The sequence below is a fragment of the Chrysoperla carnea genome, chromosome X (assembly GCF_905475395.1).
Source record: "Chrysoperla carnea chromosome X, inChrCarn1.1, whole genome shotgun sequence".
NCBI lineage: Eukaryota > Metazoa > Arthropoda > Insecta > Neuroptera > Chrysopidae > Chrysoperla > Chrysoperla carnea.
Genome location: NC_058342.1, coordinates 28,202,285 through 28,215,234, shown reverse-complemented (window position 1 = coordinate 28,215,234; position 12,950 = coordinate 28,202,285). Strand labels below are relative to the sequence as shown.

Genomic DNA, 12,950 nt, shown 5'->3' with positions numbered 1-12,950 from the left:
TCGAACCGGAATTTCAATTTGAAAATGGTTAATATATTTCCATTTGTAAGTAGGATTTCCATCCCACAGTCATAGCCGTCTCTAGAATAAAATTATTCAGGGGGCACCAATAGTAGAAAAAAGGGATAATTAATTGAAAAAAATTTGTAGTTAAATAAACAAGTTTATAAATTTTAAGTGAATATATAATTAATAAAAATACAAAAAACATCAACCGTTTCTTGTAATTGTAACACAAATTATAAAAAACAGTCTTTCCTTTAAAAAATCAGTATTTCATTAAAATTATAATATTAATAAGAAGAATTAAAATTCAACAACAATAATAATAATTAAAAATCTTCCCATCTTAATGTAAATCAATTTTTCTAACATGCATAACAAATTTTTCGTTAAACATATCGAGTCCTGCATCTGACATCAGCTCAGCTGTCTTTTGTCTTTCAATGGCCATCAAAACCAATCCTGCTAGCCTATCCTCTCCCATTTTACTCTTGGATAGGTTTTCAGACGTCTGAGTGACGAAAATGTCCTGCTGTGGTAATAGGGTATTATCGTTAGGCAAAAATAAATCATGAAATTTGAAAAAAGTTAAAATTTTTGTAAATATATGCTTAAATATTCTGATTTCGAGTCATAAAAGCACTTTTTTCTATTAAAATTAAAAATCGTAATTTTTTAACTGTATATCACGTAACCTAAAACGCGGGTAAGCCCTGCTGTGTCATAGCGGTATGAGTCATAGACCATCAGTTCAGTGTAGACAGTTGTGTATAATATATACATAGATAAGTATTTATATTTATATTATAATCAGATGTCTATGAATATATCTGTCAGACTTATTTGTGTTATTTCGTATAATGATACCCATATTACGTTATCAAATTGGATGCCCGCGTTTTTGACAGTTTAAAAAATTTTTTTAATTTAATTTAAGTTTTTGGCAAGAAAGCGAAAATTTTTGGTGGTTTTTTATTAGCAAAATCAACATTTTGAAGTACTTTTTCAAAAATAGTGGAATACCCTATTGACCAGGAAAGACTTATCTCAAAAAAATGTAGTAGGTATGGAACAGTTTTACTTAAATCATATTTTAAAAACAGACCAGCATGCTTGCAAATGGACGGTTTTTCGATGGTATCTTGAGAGTTTCTAAAGTTAGTAATTGCAAAAGCTCTATTTATTTTGTATGCATTTAGGTAATTTGTAGGAAGAACATAATTCATTTGAATGTGTATGCTATTTGTTTTTGTGGTGTTAGATATTGTAAGACGTTCTTTATTATGTTAACGAATATGTAAAATTTCACATAATAATGTAGTAAATAAGTTGTTCCCATTTTTATGTGTTTAAAGAAAAGTAAAGAAGTAAATAAATTATCTCCATTTTTATACCATGTATATATGAAATATACATAGTATATTAAGTTTAGTCCCGAGTTTGTAACGCTTAAAAATATTGATGCTACGAAAACATTTTTGGTATAGGTGTTCATAGAATCACCTGATTAGTTCATTTCCGGTTGTCTGTCCGTCTGTCTGTCCGTAAGCACGATAACTCAAAAACGAAAACAGATATCAAGCTGAAATTTTTATAGCGTGCTTAGGACATAAAAAGTGAACTCGAGTTCGTTAATGAGCAACATAGGTTCAATTGGATCTCGGGTCCGTAGAACCCATGTAAAAAATGTTCCTTATAAAAAAATAAACAACCTTTGTTTGAAACATTTTTTTGCAACAATCACTATTTACCCACGAGGGCGCTAGTAAGATGCAAATTTTCTAGTATGTATTAATATGGGAATATCGGTTATGTGTGTGTGGCTATTTAAGAGTGGATATCTTTCTTTATTTACGTGATGTCAAGAAACAAACGATTGCGTCATCAGCACTTCAATAATTACTTGTTTATTATGTTTTCAAAAAATTATTGAGAGGGTGCATGTTTGTTTCATTTAAATCCAGAGATGTTAAACGTTGCACGGAGACGGTTCGAAAATCGGAGACTCCAGCCCAAAACCCGAGGAATGAAAACCCTACTTACAAATGGAAATTCACTACCAATTTTCAAATTGAAATTCAAAATAGCAAAAACCATTCTTGATGCACATATTTTTTGTCGGTAATTTTTGATGTCATGGTAAACACTATCATAGAAAGTTATAGTCTTACATTTGAAACACTCACAAAAGAGCATAATGCTGTCATTCTGTCATTCTGTTATAAGCTATTGTCCTTGTGTTTATGTTCTGTGTTTATGTTCTAATATCTCATTATAGTCATTTTCGATCCTGACATAATATCAATTATTTCACGCTTTTGATATCAGGATTATTTCATTTCTAGAATTATGAAAATTAAATGTACAGAATGCGGTACAGAAGCGTGGTAGGTTAGGTTGAGTTATATTGGCTGTCTACGAAGGACACACTTAGGCTATAGAGCCCATTGTGAAACTACCATATTCAGAGGCTGAGTGCACCTCCTTCATGCATAAACCAGCCCATCACAACTATTAAGTGTTTGTTGCGACTTCGGGAATCGAACCCGATACCCTACGCCTACTGCGGACGGAATTGGTAACGCTTTAACCCTAGAACTGTACCCTGGGGTACAAGTGAAAAAATATATTTAAAATTGGCTATAACTTTTTTGTTTTAAAACGGATCGAAACTGAGTTTTATCGAATTCTGAAACAGAAAAATTTTTTTGATTTTTTCGATTTTTTTCCAAGGGGTACCCCTTCAAAAAATGGTAAAAAATTGAAAAATAAATTATGTTTCGGAATTTGATGAAACACAGTTTATAAGGTATAAATGACCCAAAAAATTCAAAAATCGGGTTCATTTAACGATTGGAAGGATAATTTTTGAGATATCGCAAAAAATCGATCCCATTACTCGTTTTTTTCAAAATCTACTAGCCTAATTGTCAAATAAACTCGATTTTTGAATTTTTTGGGTCAAAATTACCTTATAAAATAAGTTTTATCGAATTCTGAAACAAAAAAATTTTTTTGATTTTTTTCGATTTTTTCCAAGGGGTACCCCTTCAAAAAATTGCAAAAAATCCAAAAAATTTTGTTGTTTCGGAATTTCATGAAACAAAGTTTCTAAGGTAGAATTGACCCAAGAAATTCAAAAATCGGGTACATTTAACGATTGGACGGATAATTTTTGAGATACCGCAAAAAATCGATCCCATTACTCGTTTTTTTCAAAATCTACTAGCCTAATTGTCAAATAAACTCGATTTTTGAATTTTTTGGGTCAAAATTACCTTATAAACTAAGTTTGATCGAATTCTGAAACAGAAAAAAATTTTTGATTTTTTCGATTTTTTCCAAGGGGTACCCCTTCAAAAAATGGTAAAAAATCGAAAAAAAAATTATGTTTCGGAATTTGATGAAACACAGTTTATAAGGTATAAATGACCCAAAAAATTCAAAAATCAGGTTCATTTAACGATTGAACGGGTAATTTTTGAGATATCGCCAAAAATCGATCCTAGGACTCGATTTTTTCAAAATCTACCAGCCCAATGAAACACAGTTTGGTAAATGTTCGTCCAATCGTCAAATAAACCCGATTTTTGAATTTTTTGGGACAAAGTTACCTTATAAATTGAGCTTTTTCGAATTCTGAAACAGAAAAATTTTTTAGATTTTTTTCGATTTTTCCAAGGGGTACCCCTTCGCGTGTGTGGGGTACTCCAGCATCCTCTGGGTACAGTTAAGATAATTATATAAGTTACTAATTATTGGATGCTACAAATAAGTATTGGCGGTATTTTAGAAAAAACACGACCTTCTAATGCTCCATCTTCTTCGGATTCAAAATCTGGTAGATGTTCATTATGTCCCAGGTCAAAAGACCGTAAATCACGCACTCGATGTGAAAAATGTAAAAGTTTTATATGTTTAGAGCACCAAAAAAAAATTTGCAAAAATTTTAGTTTAATTATGTAACATGAGACTGAAATAAGTGCCATAAAAGTCTATGCATGTTGATTATTAATAAATTGTCTATTCTTATGTAAAAAATTGTTTTCTTTAACGGGGTACACCAGACCTCCTGGGTACTGTTTAAAGTTTATTATGGGTGCGGTTCTACGGTTAACCAAGTGAGCTAATAGGGCGACCAGAAGTGTGATATATTCCAATGCTTTTCTATCACCCGGTATATCAATTAAAATAAAAATCACTTTCATTTCTATTTCATTAAAATTCTCTTATTTTTCCAATTAGAATATCATTTTTGAGTAAAACAGGGCCAGATGGTATGTGCAATAAACCGTTCTATTTATTTTATGAATATATCCATCATTAATTTAAATAATTTTGAATAAAATTGTTGAATAATTATCGTTCGTTAATAATCATTTTTCGCCGAAAGGGTTTTTTTCTTTTAAATGAAAACGCAACTTTCATAATTTATTTTAATACCCTGTATAAATGAAATATATCGAAGTATACAAACTTTTAGGCCCATGTTTGATGATACCAACAAAATTTTGGTCCATAAAATCTATATATAACAAGTGAAAACAAACAATTGACTGAGTTAATTGTTGAAATACCATGTATAGACAGTGTTGATTACTCTGTCACATTACACATACATACATGTCACACATGTATAACTGATATTTCCATATAATACTTATTATACAATTTACGGCTAATTTGCACCCCCACGGGTAAACAGTGATGTTTACGAAAAAATGTTTGAAGCAAAAGATGTATAGTTTTTTTGATATGTAATTATTTGTTCTATCTCTAACTGTTTACAAGATGAGTTTCTACGGACCCAGGACCCAATTGACCCATAAAAATAGGAACATACTATAAAAATTTTAACTTGATATTTTTTTTCGTTTTTGAGTTAACGTGTCTAGAGGTGGACGGACGGACGGACAACCGGAAATGGGCTAATTAGGTAATTTTATGAACACCTATACTAACATTTTGTGCGTGGCATCAATATTTTTAAGCGTTACAAACTTGAATTCGCCACATTGCTCAATTGGGACGTGAGTCCGTAGGATTCATTTTGTAAACCGTTATTATATAAACCACATTAGGACAAAACTTTGGTGTCCAATTTCTCCAAAGGTATAAAAGATACGAAGTTAAAAGTTTACAGATAGCTTTAATTATAGTATTCTTGTGAAAAATTCTCAAAAAAATGAAGAAAAAAAAACTCTATGGCGATCAAAAGGTCTTATAATTGTATTTGTTTTTTAAACATTTCTAAATTATTAATAATAATGTACGCAACTGACATTCAATACTTTCTATACAGGGTATTGCAACAATTAACTCAGTCAATTGTTTGTTTTTTTATTTTATAAATATAGCATTCATAAAATAACATTTTTGTCAACAATTTAAATATTATTTAAATAAATTTTTAAAATTTATTTTTGATTTAGAAAGAACTTGCCGAGTACGCTTAATTAAAAAGAATAAGAGAAGAAAATAAAAGAAATTAGAGAATATTAATGAGAAAAATATGTTCTTTTTTCAGGTTTTCTCCGAAACTATATAACAGATGGAAGGTTGTAAATTGGTATGTACCTTCAAAATGTTGGTCAATAGTAACTAATTTCATAGCAATCCTATCTGATAATGTTAAAACTACGAAAGGGCGTCATTTCCTCAAGTTTAGTTTCGAGAGATTTTTGTTTACGAAACTTTAAAATATTGCAGACTATAGAGAACATTGCAAAGCTATAAGAAGCTTCAAATTTTAATTTCAGTAATCATCATGCCTACTCCATTTAATAGTTTAAAAGGGGTGAAAATTCAAAGGTCAAAATGTTATCGCAATTTAAGTAAAAAAAAAAAAAAAAAAAATTGGCAGTACATAGTCGGTGTAATACTGAAGTCGTGTGAGTGCGACCCCTGTAGTTCACACGACTAACTTCCCAGAGGAGGAAAAATATTTAAAAAAATGTATTGTAAGCCTTCCTAGATTATTCTTCGAACATATAAACATATACTGCAGCTTATGCTGGAACGATCATTGTCTCCATAGAAAAACGATGTGTTCTATTCACTTTTCAGATTCTGTTTATTCACTTTTCTTCCAGTTGTTTTATTACCATTAAAAAACGGCTCAACTAATTAGAAAAGTTCTTAAATACAGGATTAGACGTCGAATAAGCCCAGTCACGTTTTAATGTCAAAACTGGTTCACGAGATAATCGAGGCGAAAGAATCCGAACGAACATACGCACATACGTACACACACACAGATATTACATTGAAAAGGTTTGATTCGGATATTGCGGCCTTAAAGCCGCGGAAATTTTAAAAAATGGAGTTTTTCAAAATCGACCCCATTACATGAACTTTCTCTGGCAATTTAAAAAAAAAATTTCGAAAGAAGATGCAAAACAGGGATAGAAGTTTGTGCGGAATCAGTTGCAATGTTTTTAGACAGTTATACATAATATTTGTTATAATCACATCGAATATCGAATTTATCGAACATATAACGATGGAAAAAAAACATACTTTTTATACTTTTACAAACTATACCAAAATGTTCCACATTAATAATGAGTATTACAATTTTGTTAGCATTTTTTTTTTTATTGTTTGATATTTTTTTAAAGAGAGATATTTTTTATCACATATGCAAGTACCGGACGGCTATAAAAAAAAGTTCATATTGAAAGCTCAAAATGAGTCTCTATCTTTAAAGGAGTAAGGACGATACACAAATGAAAAAAAAAAGATAAAAATAAACATTTTTGTCGTGAAATTTGAACACTTTCGCGACTATAGTTTTCGTTAAACAAATTTCAAAAGTTAAAAAGTTTCAAAAGCTAGCTAAAATCATGAAGAAAAACGTAAATAAATTGACGTAGCGATAAGCAAGTTATAAAAAACGAATGATATACAGATATAACGGTAGTGATGACTTGTACCAAACATCATTAAAATCGCGTATACAGTTCTTTTAATTTTGATTTTCAAAAGTTAAAAAAAAAATGTCAAATTGACTTGTCTGCACATTATACAAGAAGATATGGCAACATTGCTATATTATATTAAATATTGATTGAGAATGAAGTTTCTTGATAATTATAAACTTTTTCAAGACAAATTATCTTTAGTAGTAAACTAATCACAGCTTTTAACTGTTTATATGAAAAAATTAACACTTACAAATAATAAATGTATCTAAATCATTTTATTTCCGAATATACTATGCTTTATGAACTAAAAAATAATTAACGTTTCATCATAAATAACCACTTTTGAGGTATTTTCAATTTATTTTTCCCATTTAAAATTTGGTTGAGTTTCTTGCAAACCAAGTTTTTTTCTTTGATAGAACTTTTTCCGACCCATTTTTTTATATCGAATTTTTTCTTTATTCTTTCTTTATAAATAAAGTTAGGTTAGAATAATTTCAAAAATACTAATTAACTGTAGAGTTGGTTCAATTTATGTTAGATCTTACCGAGATAATGAATGATAAACATATGTAAGGTGGAATGAACTTACTCTATATGATGTGTCTCATGTTTTGAAGAGTAGTGCCAGCCTTGATAATCAACGTTGCAATGTTGCCAGATTATTATATCAAAAAAGGACTACAAGAAAAGCAAATAAAATAAAATAAATTTATAATAAGTATTATTAACTTTATTTTATTATTAAAAAGGAAAAGTTTGATTTTGAAGATTTGCGAACACAGTGTGTAAGATACCAGAATTCCATTCAGGAGACGAATGAGTCCGATTTACAAAACCAGTTGCTAAAATCGTTGTTGTCTTTTCATAAATAAGGGCAATATTAATAATATTTGATTCAAATTTTTTTGCTCGGGGACGTATTAAAAAAGTAAACCATTACAAGCGCATAGATTCTTTATACTTCAATGATACGATTTTGACTACTCTCTCATATTCATTCAGAATGAGCGCCACTCTGTATATGCACATTACGTGTGCTATTTTTAATCACAATTATAGATTAAACAAAATGTTCATGTTATACATTAGTTGAAGTATCTGATTGACATAGTAATCAATGATGAATAAAAATAGTTCTGCGTACTCTACGAGCCAAAGCCAGAGGCAGGCTACGTAATTTTACAGGTAATATTTATAAAGGATGCAGTAGCAAAGTGTGTGATTTTGAAAAAGCTGTAAAAAGAAATTGGAATTTTTCGAAATCACCTTTTTGCCATCTGTAATTACTTACAAAAACTATTACTTCGACCGCCATTTATTTGGTTTTCGAGAATATTGGAGTATTTTCTAGAATTTTTTTTCGTTTTCGAGAATGTTTTAAAAAAACTATTATAGTTGAAGCTACCTGCAAATTTTGAACCTTCTATCTTTTGAAGATATGGAGAAAATGAGCCCCAAACTTTTGTCCTAATTTGCGCACTCACGGGTAAACAGTGACGTTTATGAAAAAATATTTTAAACAAAAGTTGTTCAAAAGTTAATGGTTAACAAGATAGGTCCCACGGACCCAAGACCCACTTAACTTATGTTGCTCATTTACGAACTCAACCTCACTTTTTACGTCCTGAACACGCTATAAAATTTTCAGCTTGAAAGAAATTTTAAAAATAAATAACAATAAACAAGCATAGGAATCAATGTTAAATTTTTGTATGGTTTCGATGTAACGACGAGGTGGCCGAGTGGTTAAGGCGTTGGACTGCTAATCCAATGTGCTCTGCACGCGTGGGTTCGAATCCCATCCTCGTCGAATTTTTTTAAACTTAAAGACAATAAGAACAAACTTCTTATTTTCTTTAAGGTCGATTATTACATATTTGTAATATAAATATATATATATAGGACAACCCCCAAGATCGAACCCCTCCCCCAAAAAATATTCTGATTTGATTAAAAGTTGGTCCATCCTCATATTTAAAAAAATCAAGCCTTTTAGCCAAAATTCCCCTGGAACCTCCCACAGTTTGGGATGATAAAAAAATAAATGATTTTTATAGCGTTTTCAAAAACCCACCCTTGTCTGCCTCGCTCTTGTACTCACCGTTATATTACAACAAAAATCAAATCTGTGCATATATTTATGAAACAAAATGGTATGGATATTCAAATAATGACAGTATTATGTCTTTTGTTCACACTTTTGTACAAAATTTTTTATGAACGCCACACAACATCCATATACAAAATTCTGTACGATATCTTGTTTATTTAAATAAAACCCAAACAGCAAATGGGCTCGATAAGGTTCTACATGCTTGTTAGGTGGTCTCTTGAATTAAATACTTCACCGATTTCACCAATTAGCATGGGTTGAATTTTATTTTCAAAAAAGTTAGGATTCCGCAACAAACGCTAAAATCCAATTTTATTGTTTACTTTGTCAAATTTAAATAAATAATTATGATAATTTACATTAAAAAATTATATTTATGCAATTTGATTTCTTATTTTCAAAATTTTTAATGCATTAAGTTTAATTAATTAGTGTTTTTCAATAATTTTAATTTGACATTTTCTATAACATTAACATGTAAAGAATTACAAATTAGTCATAACAGCCTCCTTTATCGCCAAAATTATTCAGAAGCGCTGATATCGATTTTATTGTCCCTACCAAGACTACGCACACAACGAGTACTCTGTCCACGAAAGTAAGAATCTTATAATCCACAATATTATATTTATGGAGCTCAAGAGAAAATATATCCAATGAAAAATAGAATGCAAGAAAAATTTCATGAATATGATTGTTTGAAAAATATTTGGTATTTTGGATTCATGGTGTGATAATGCTCTTTGTTTTTTTTTTTTTGTTTTTGTTTTTTATTTTTATATTTATTTATTATTTGTTCTATCAAATGAAACGTGTTATGTTCGATGAATCGAAACAGGACACAGACATACAGGCCAACACAATATAACACCTATTCAAATAATGTTTGTGTTTTTGACAGTATTAACTGTAGTTTATGCTACATTTCATTTTATACCTCATGCTTATATTAATTGTTAGTTCGCTCATAAAGACGAAGGAAAAAGTCATTTTCCACTTTTGGATACGAGGCCTACTTTGCGAGATAATTACCAAAATAAATTAATATATCTTTAGCGAATCACAGTTCAATAATATTTTGAATGAAACCAATAAAACACTACTTAAAGAGAGGATGTGTTTTATCATAGTGGAAGGCAAAATTATTACAAAAAAACTCTATTTGGCTACTTGTTATTATAAAAACTAACTCATTAAAACCTACACTACCCTTCTTGGTAAATTAAGTGTTGTAAGCAACTAATCGTGCGAATATCACATACGTTTGGCATATATTTGGCAAGACGGACAATTATTCGTTTTGATAAATATATGCTGAGATCTCCTCTAAGTGACACCAACTAATTTCATGAATTTGATAGGTTTGTGAATTCATAAATCTTTCTATTTTCCCATAGGCACATCTCCCAAATCTGGCTTCAGATCGAAATTTGGTAAAGAGCTTTTTTGTTCGTCTTTATGAGCTTATTTTGTAGGCCAACGATCTGCAGTCAATAACAGAACGACCTGTATATGTAGGCAGGCTTACGCGGGGAGGAAAAATGTGACGAAATGAGACAGGAAAGGAATGGGGAGGTCTAAAAATATGGAAAATAGTGTATCGTAATTTATCGAAGACATTTTCTCGAGATGAAGGTTTTATTTGCAGTTTAACACAATCTTATTTGAGTTCGATCACAAACCTGTTGTCAAATATTTGATGCATAATATCAAACAAACACTCTATAAACTGCATATGACGATAAATTGACAGGTCCTCACTACTATAACATTATGAATTGGAATATATATGTACCCCTATATAGTTGGTTGGAAACCTATGGTAAGGGCTACATAGGGAGTGTGAGGTTTAACGGAAATTGAGCATAAACTAAATACTTCCGACCACTGTACATGTAACAATTCAATTATATTATATACTAGGGAGGTTAGTTAGACAAAACCTAAAACTTCCCTCCCCGCTCTGATTATGCTTTTGTACACTCAAAGTACATTTCATGAGGTTAGTTTTAAGGAGTACGAATTAATACTTGAATGCAAATATCCACGAAAAGATGCCAAATTTGAAATGTTTACTTTCTTACTTATAAATGCGAAAATAACTCTGTCTGTCTATCTGTCTGAGTATTGTACAAACACGCTTAAACTACTGTTTAAAAGTTTGGTGTGTACCGGCGAATTTTCTCGTTATTCCGCTTTCCATGTTAATATTGTGGAAAACTGACCTAAAAAACATATAGAAACCCACTTTTCTCGGGGGTTCTCGGGGGTTAAGCTTCAAGCTGAAGATCTGAGGTGTATTATTTTGAATTCGATCAAAACTCGACGAGAAAAATATTTTTTGAAAATGGCAATTTTTTAGCAGATTTTTTACTTTCAAGTGGTTAAAATCACAGGAGTAAAAAGTGTTTTAATTTGCGGTTTTACCCTTAAAAAACATTTTCGAAGCGAAAACAAAAAATTGACTGAGTTAATTGTTGAAATACCATGCATAGACAGTGTTGATTACTCACATTACACATACATACATATCATACATACATAACTGATATTCCCATATAATAAATACTATAAAATTTACAGATTACGAATAAATGTTTCAAACAAAGGTTGTTTATTTTTTGATAAGGAACATTTTTTATTTAAAATTTTGTTCTATCTCTAACGGTTTACAAAATGAGTCCTACGAACCCAAGACCCAATTGACCTATGTTGCTCATTTACGAACTCGACCTTACTCTATACGTCCTGAGTACGCTGTAGAAATTTCAGCTTGATATCTTTTTTCGTTTTTAAGTTGTGTTCACAGATGGACGGACGGACAACCGAAAATGAACTAATTATGTGATTTTATGAACACCTATACCAAAATATTGTGCGTAGCATCAATATTTTAAGCGTTACAAACTTGGGACTAAACTTACTATACCTTGCATGGTATTAAAACAATACAATTAATAGCCCACTCACACTTTGTTTTTTGTACCAATTGAATGCTTTTGGTCCTAGGTTTACGAAAAGTACAAACATGTTTAGTTTCGTATTCACATTTTTAGTGGTTGGTCAGTTATTTTAGGTTTTCAAGGAGATTGCCGCTTGCCCATGTCAAAAAGTATTAGGTTTAATGCAACTAACCTCCCTAGTATGTATAGGTAACATACAACTATGATGATTATAGCCTATATCGCACGCTTGTCGTAATCACGTTGGTGAATCTTCTAGTACCTACATGTAATAGTTGTTAATTGGAATCCGTTCATAAAAATGGCAATGGTTTTTTTTCTGTGTCATTAATGTCAATCAAAAAATATGGTATAATTGACGTGAAATTATACAACTGCGAAACTATTTTTAGTTTATCATTTACTATTCACTTCATCAATTATGTAAAAGTGTAATTATAGGTGCTCTGAAGTACCGGAACATTAAAAATCGGGTGAGATTATAATTAAAACACCTACAGTTAAATGTAAATATAGTATGGGTATCCCTGGTATACAGGGACATTCCATAAAATTGATAAACCGATGAGCTTGCTAGAAATACGCACAATGCTATTGGACACAAGCATCAATATACATCCGGGAGTTACATTTGCGACCTGTAAGTTGCTCCTCAATGAGGATACCTTAAAAAATGACAATATTAGATGGAGGGAGACACGTACTTGTGGTACTACTAGACAGATATGGTGTGAGTATAATCGTGGGCGTTACAAAGATCTAATATCACTTCTAAAAGCCTCTATTAGCAAAATTGCTAATTTGAACGACCTAGAAATGTATCATGACTACTGTAGGAGCTGTGGCAATGAGGAGGATGAAGAAACCATGTATCATCTTCACTGTCACTGCATAGCTCGTGTCACGACTAGGTTGATTAACTTGAGCCAGTCTTTCTTTGAC

General features: G+C 30.8%; 1 protein-coding gene and 1 non-coding gene across 2 annotated transcripts in view; one reads left to right on the top strand and one right to left on the bottom strand.

The window, feature by feature from the left end:
• Positions 1–12,950, bottom strand: part of LOC123303040 (probable G-protein coupled receptor CG31760) — a 159,687-nt gene that overhangs the window by 88,112 nt on the left and 58,625 nt on the right. The gene's annotated exons all lie outside the window — the stretch shown is intronic.
• Trnas-gcu lies at positions 8,661–8,742 on the top strand. The gene has a single exon. It is a non-coding gene; the product is annotated as a tRNA-Ser (tRNA).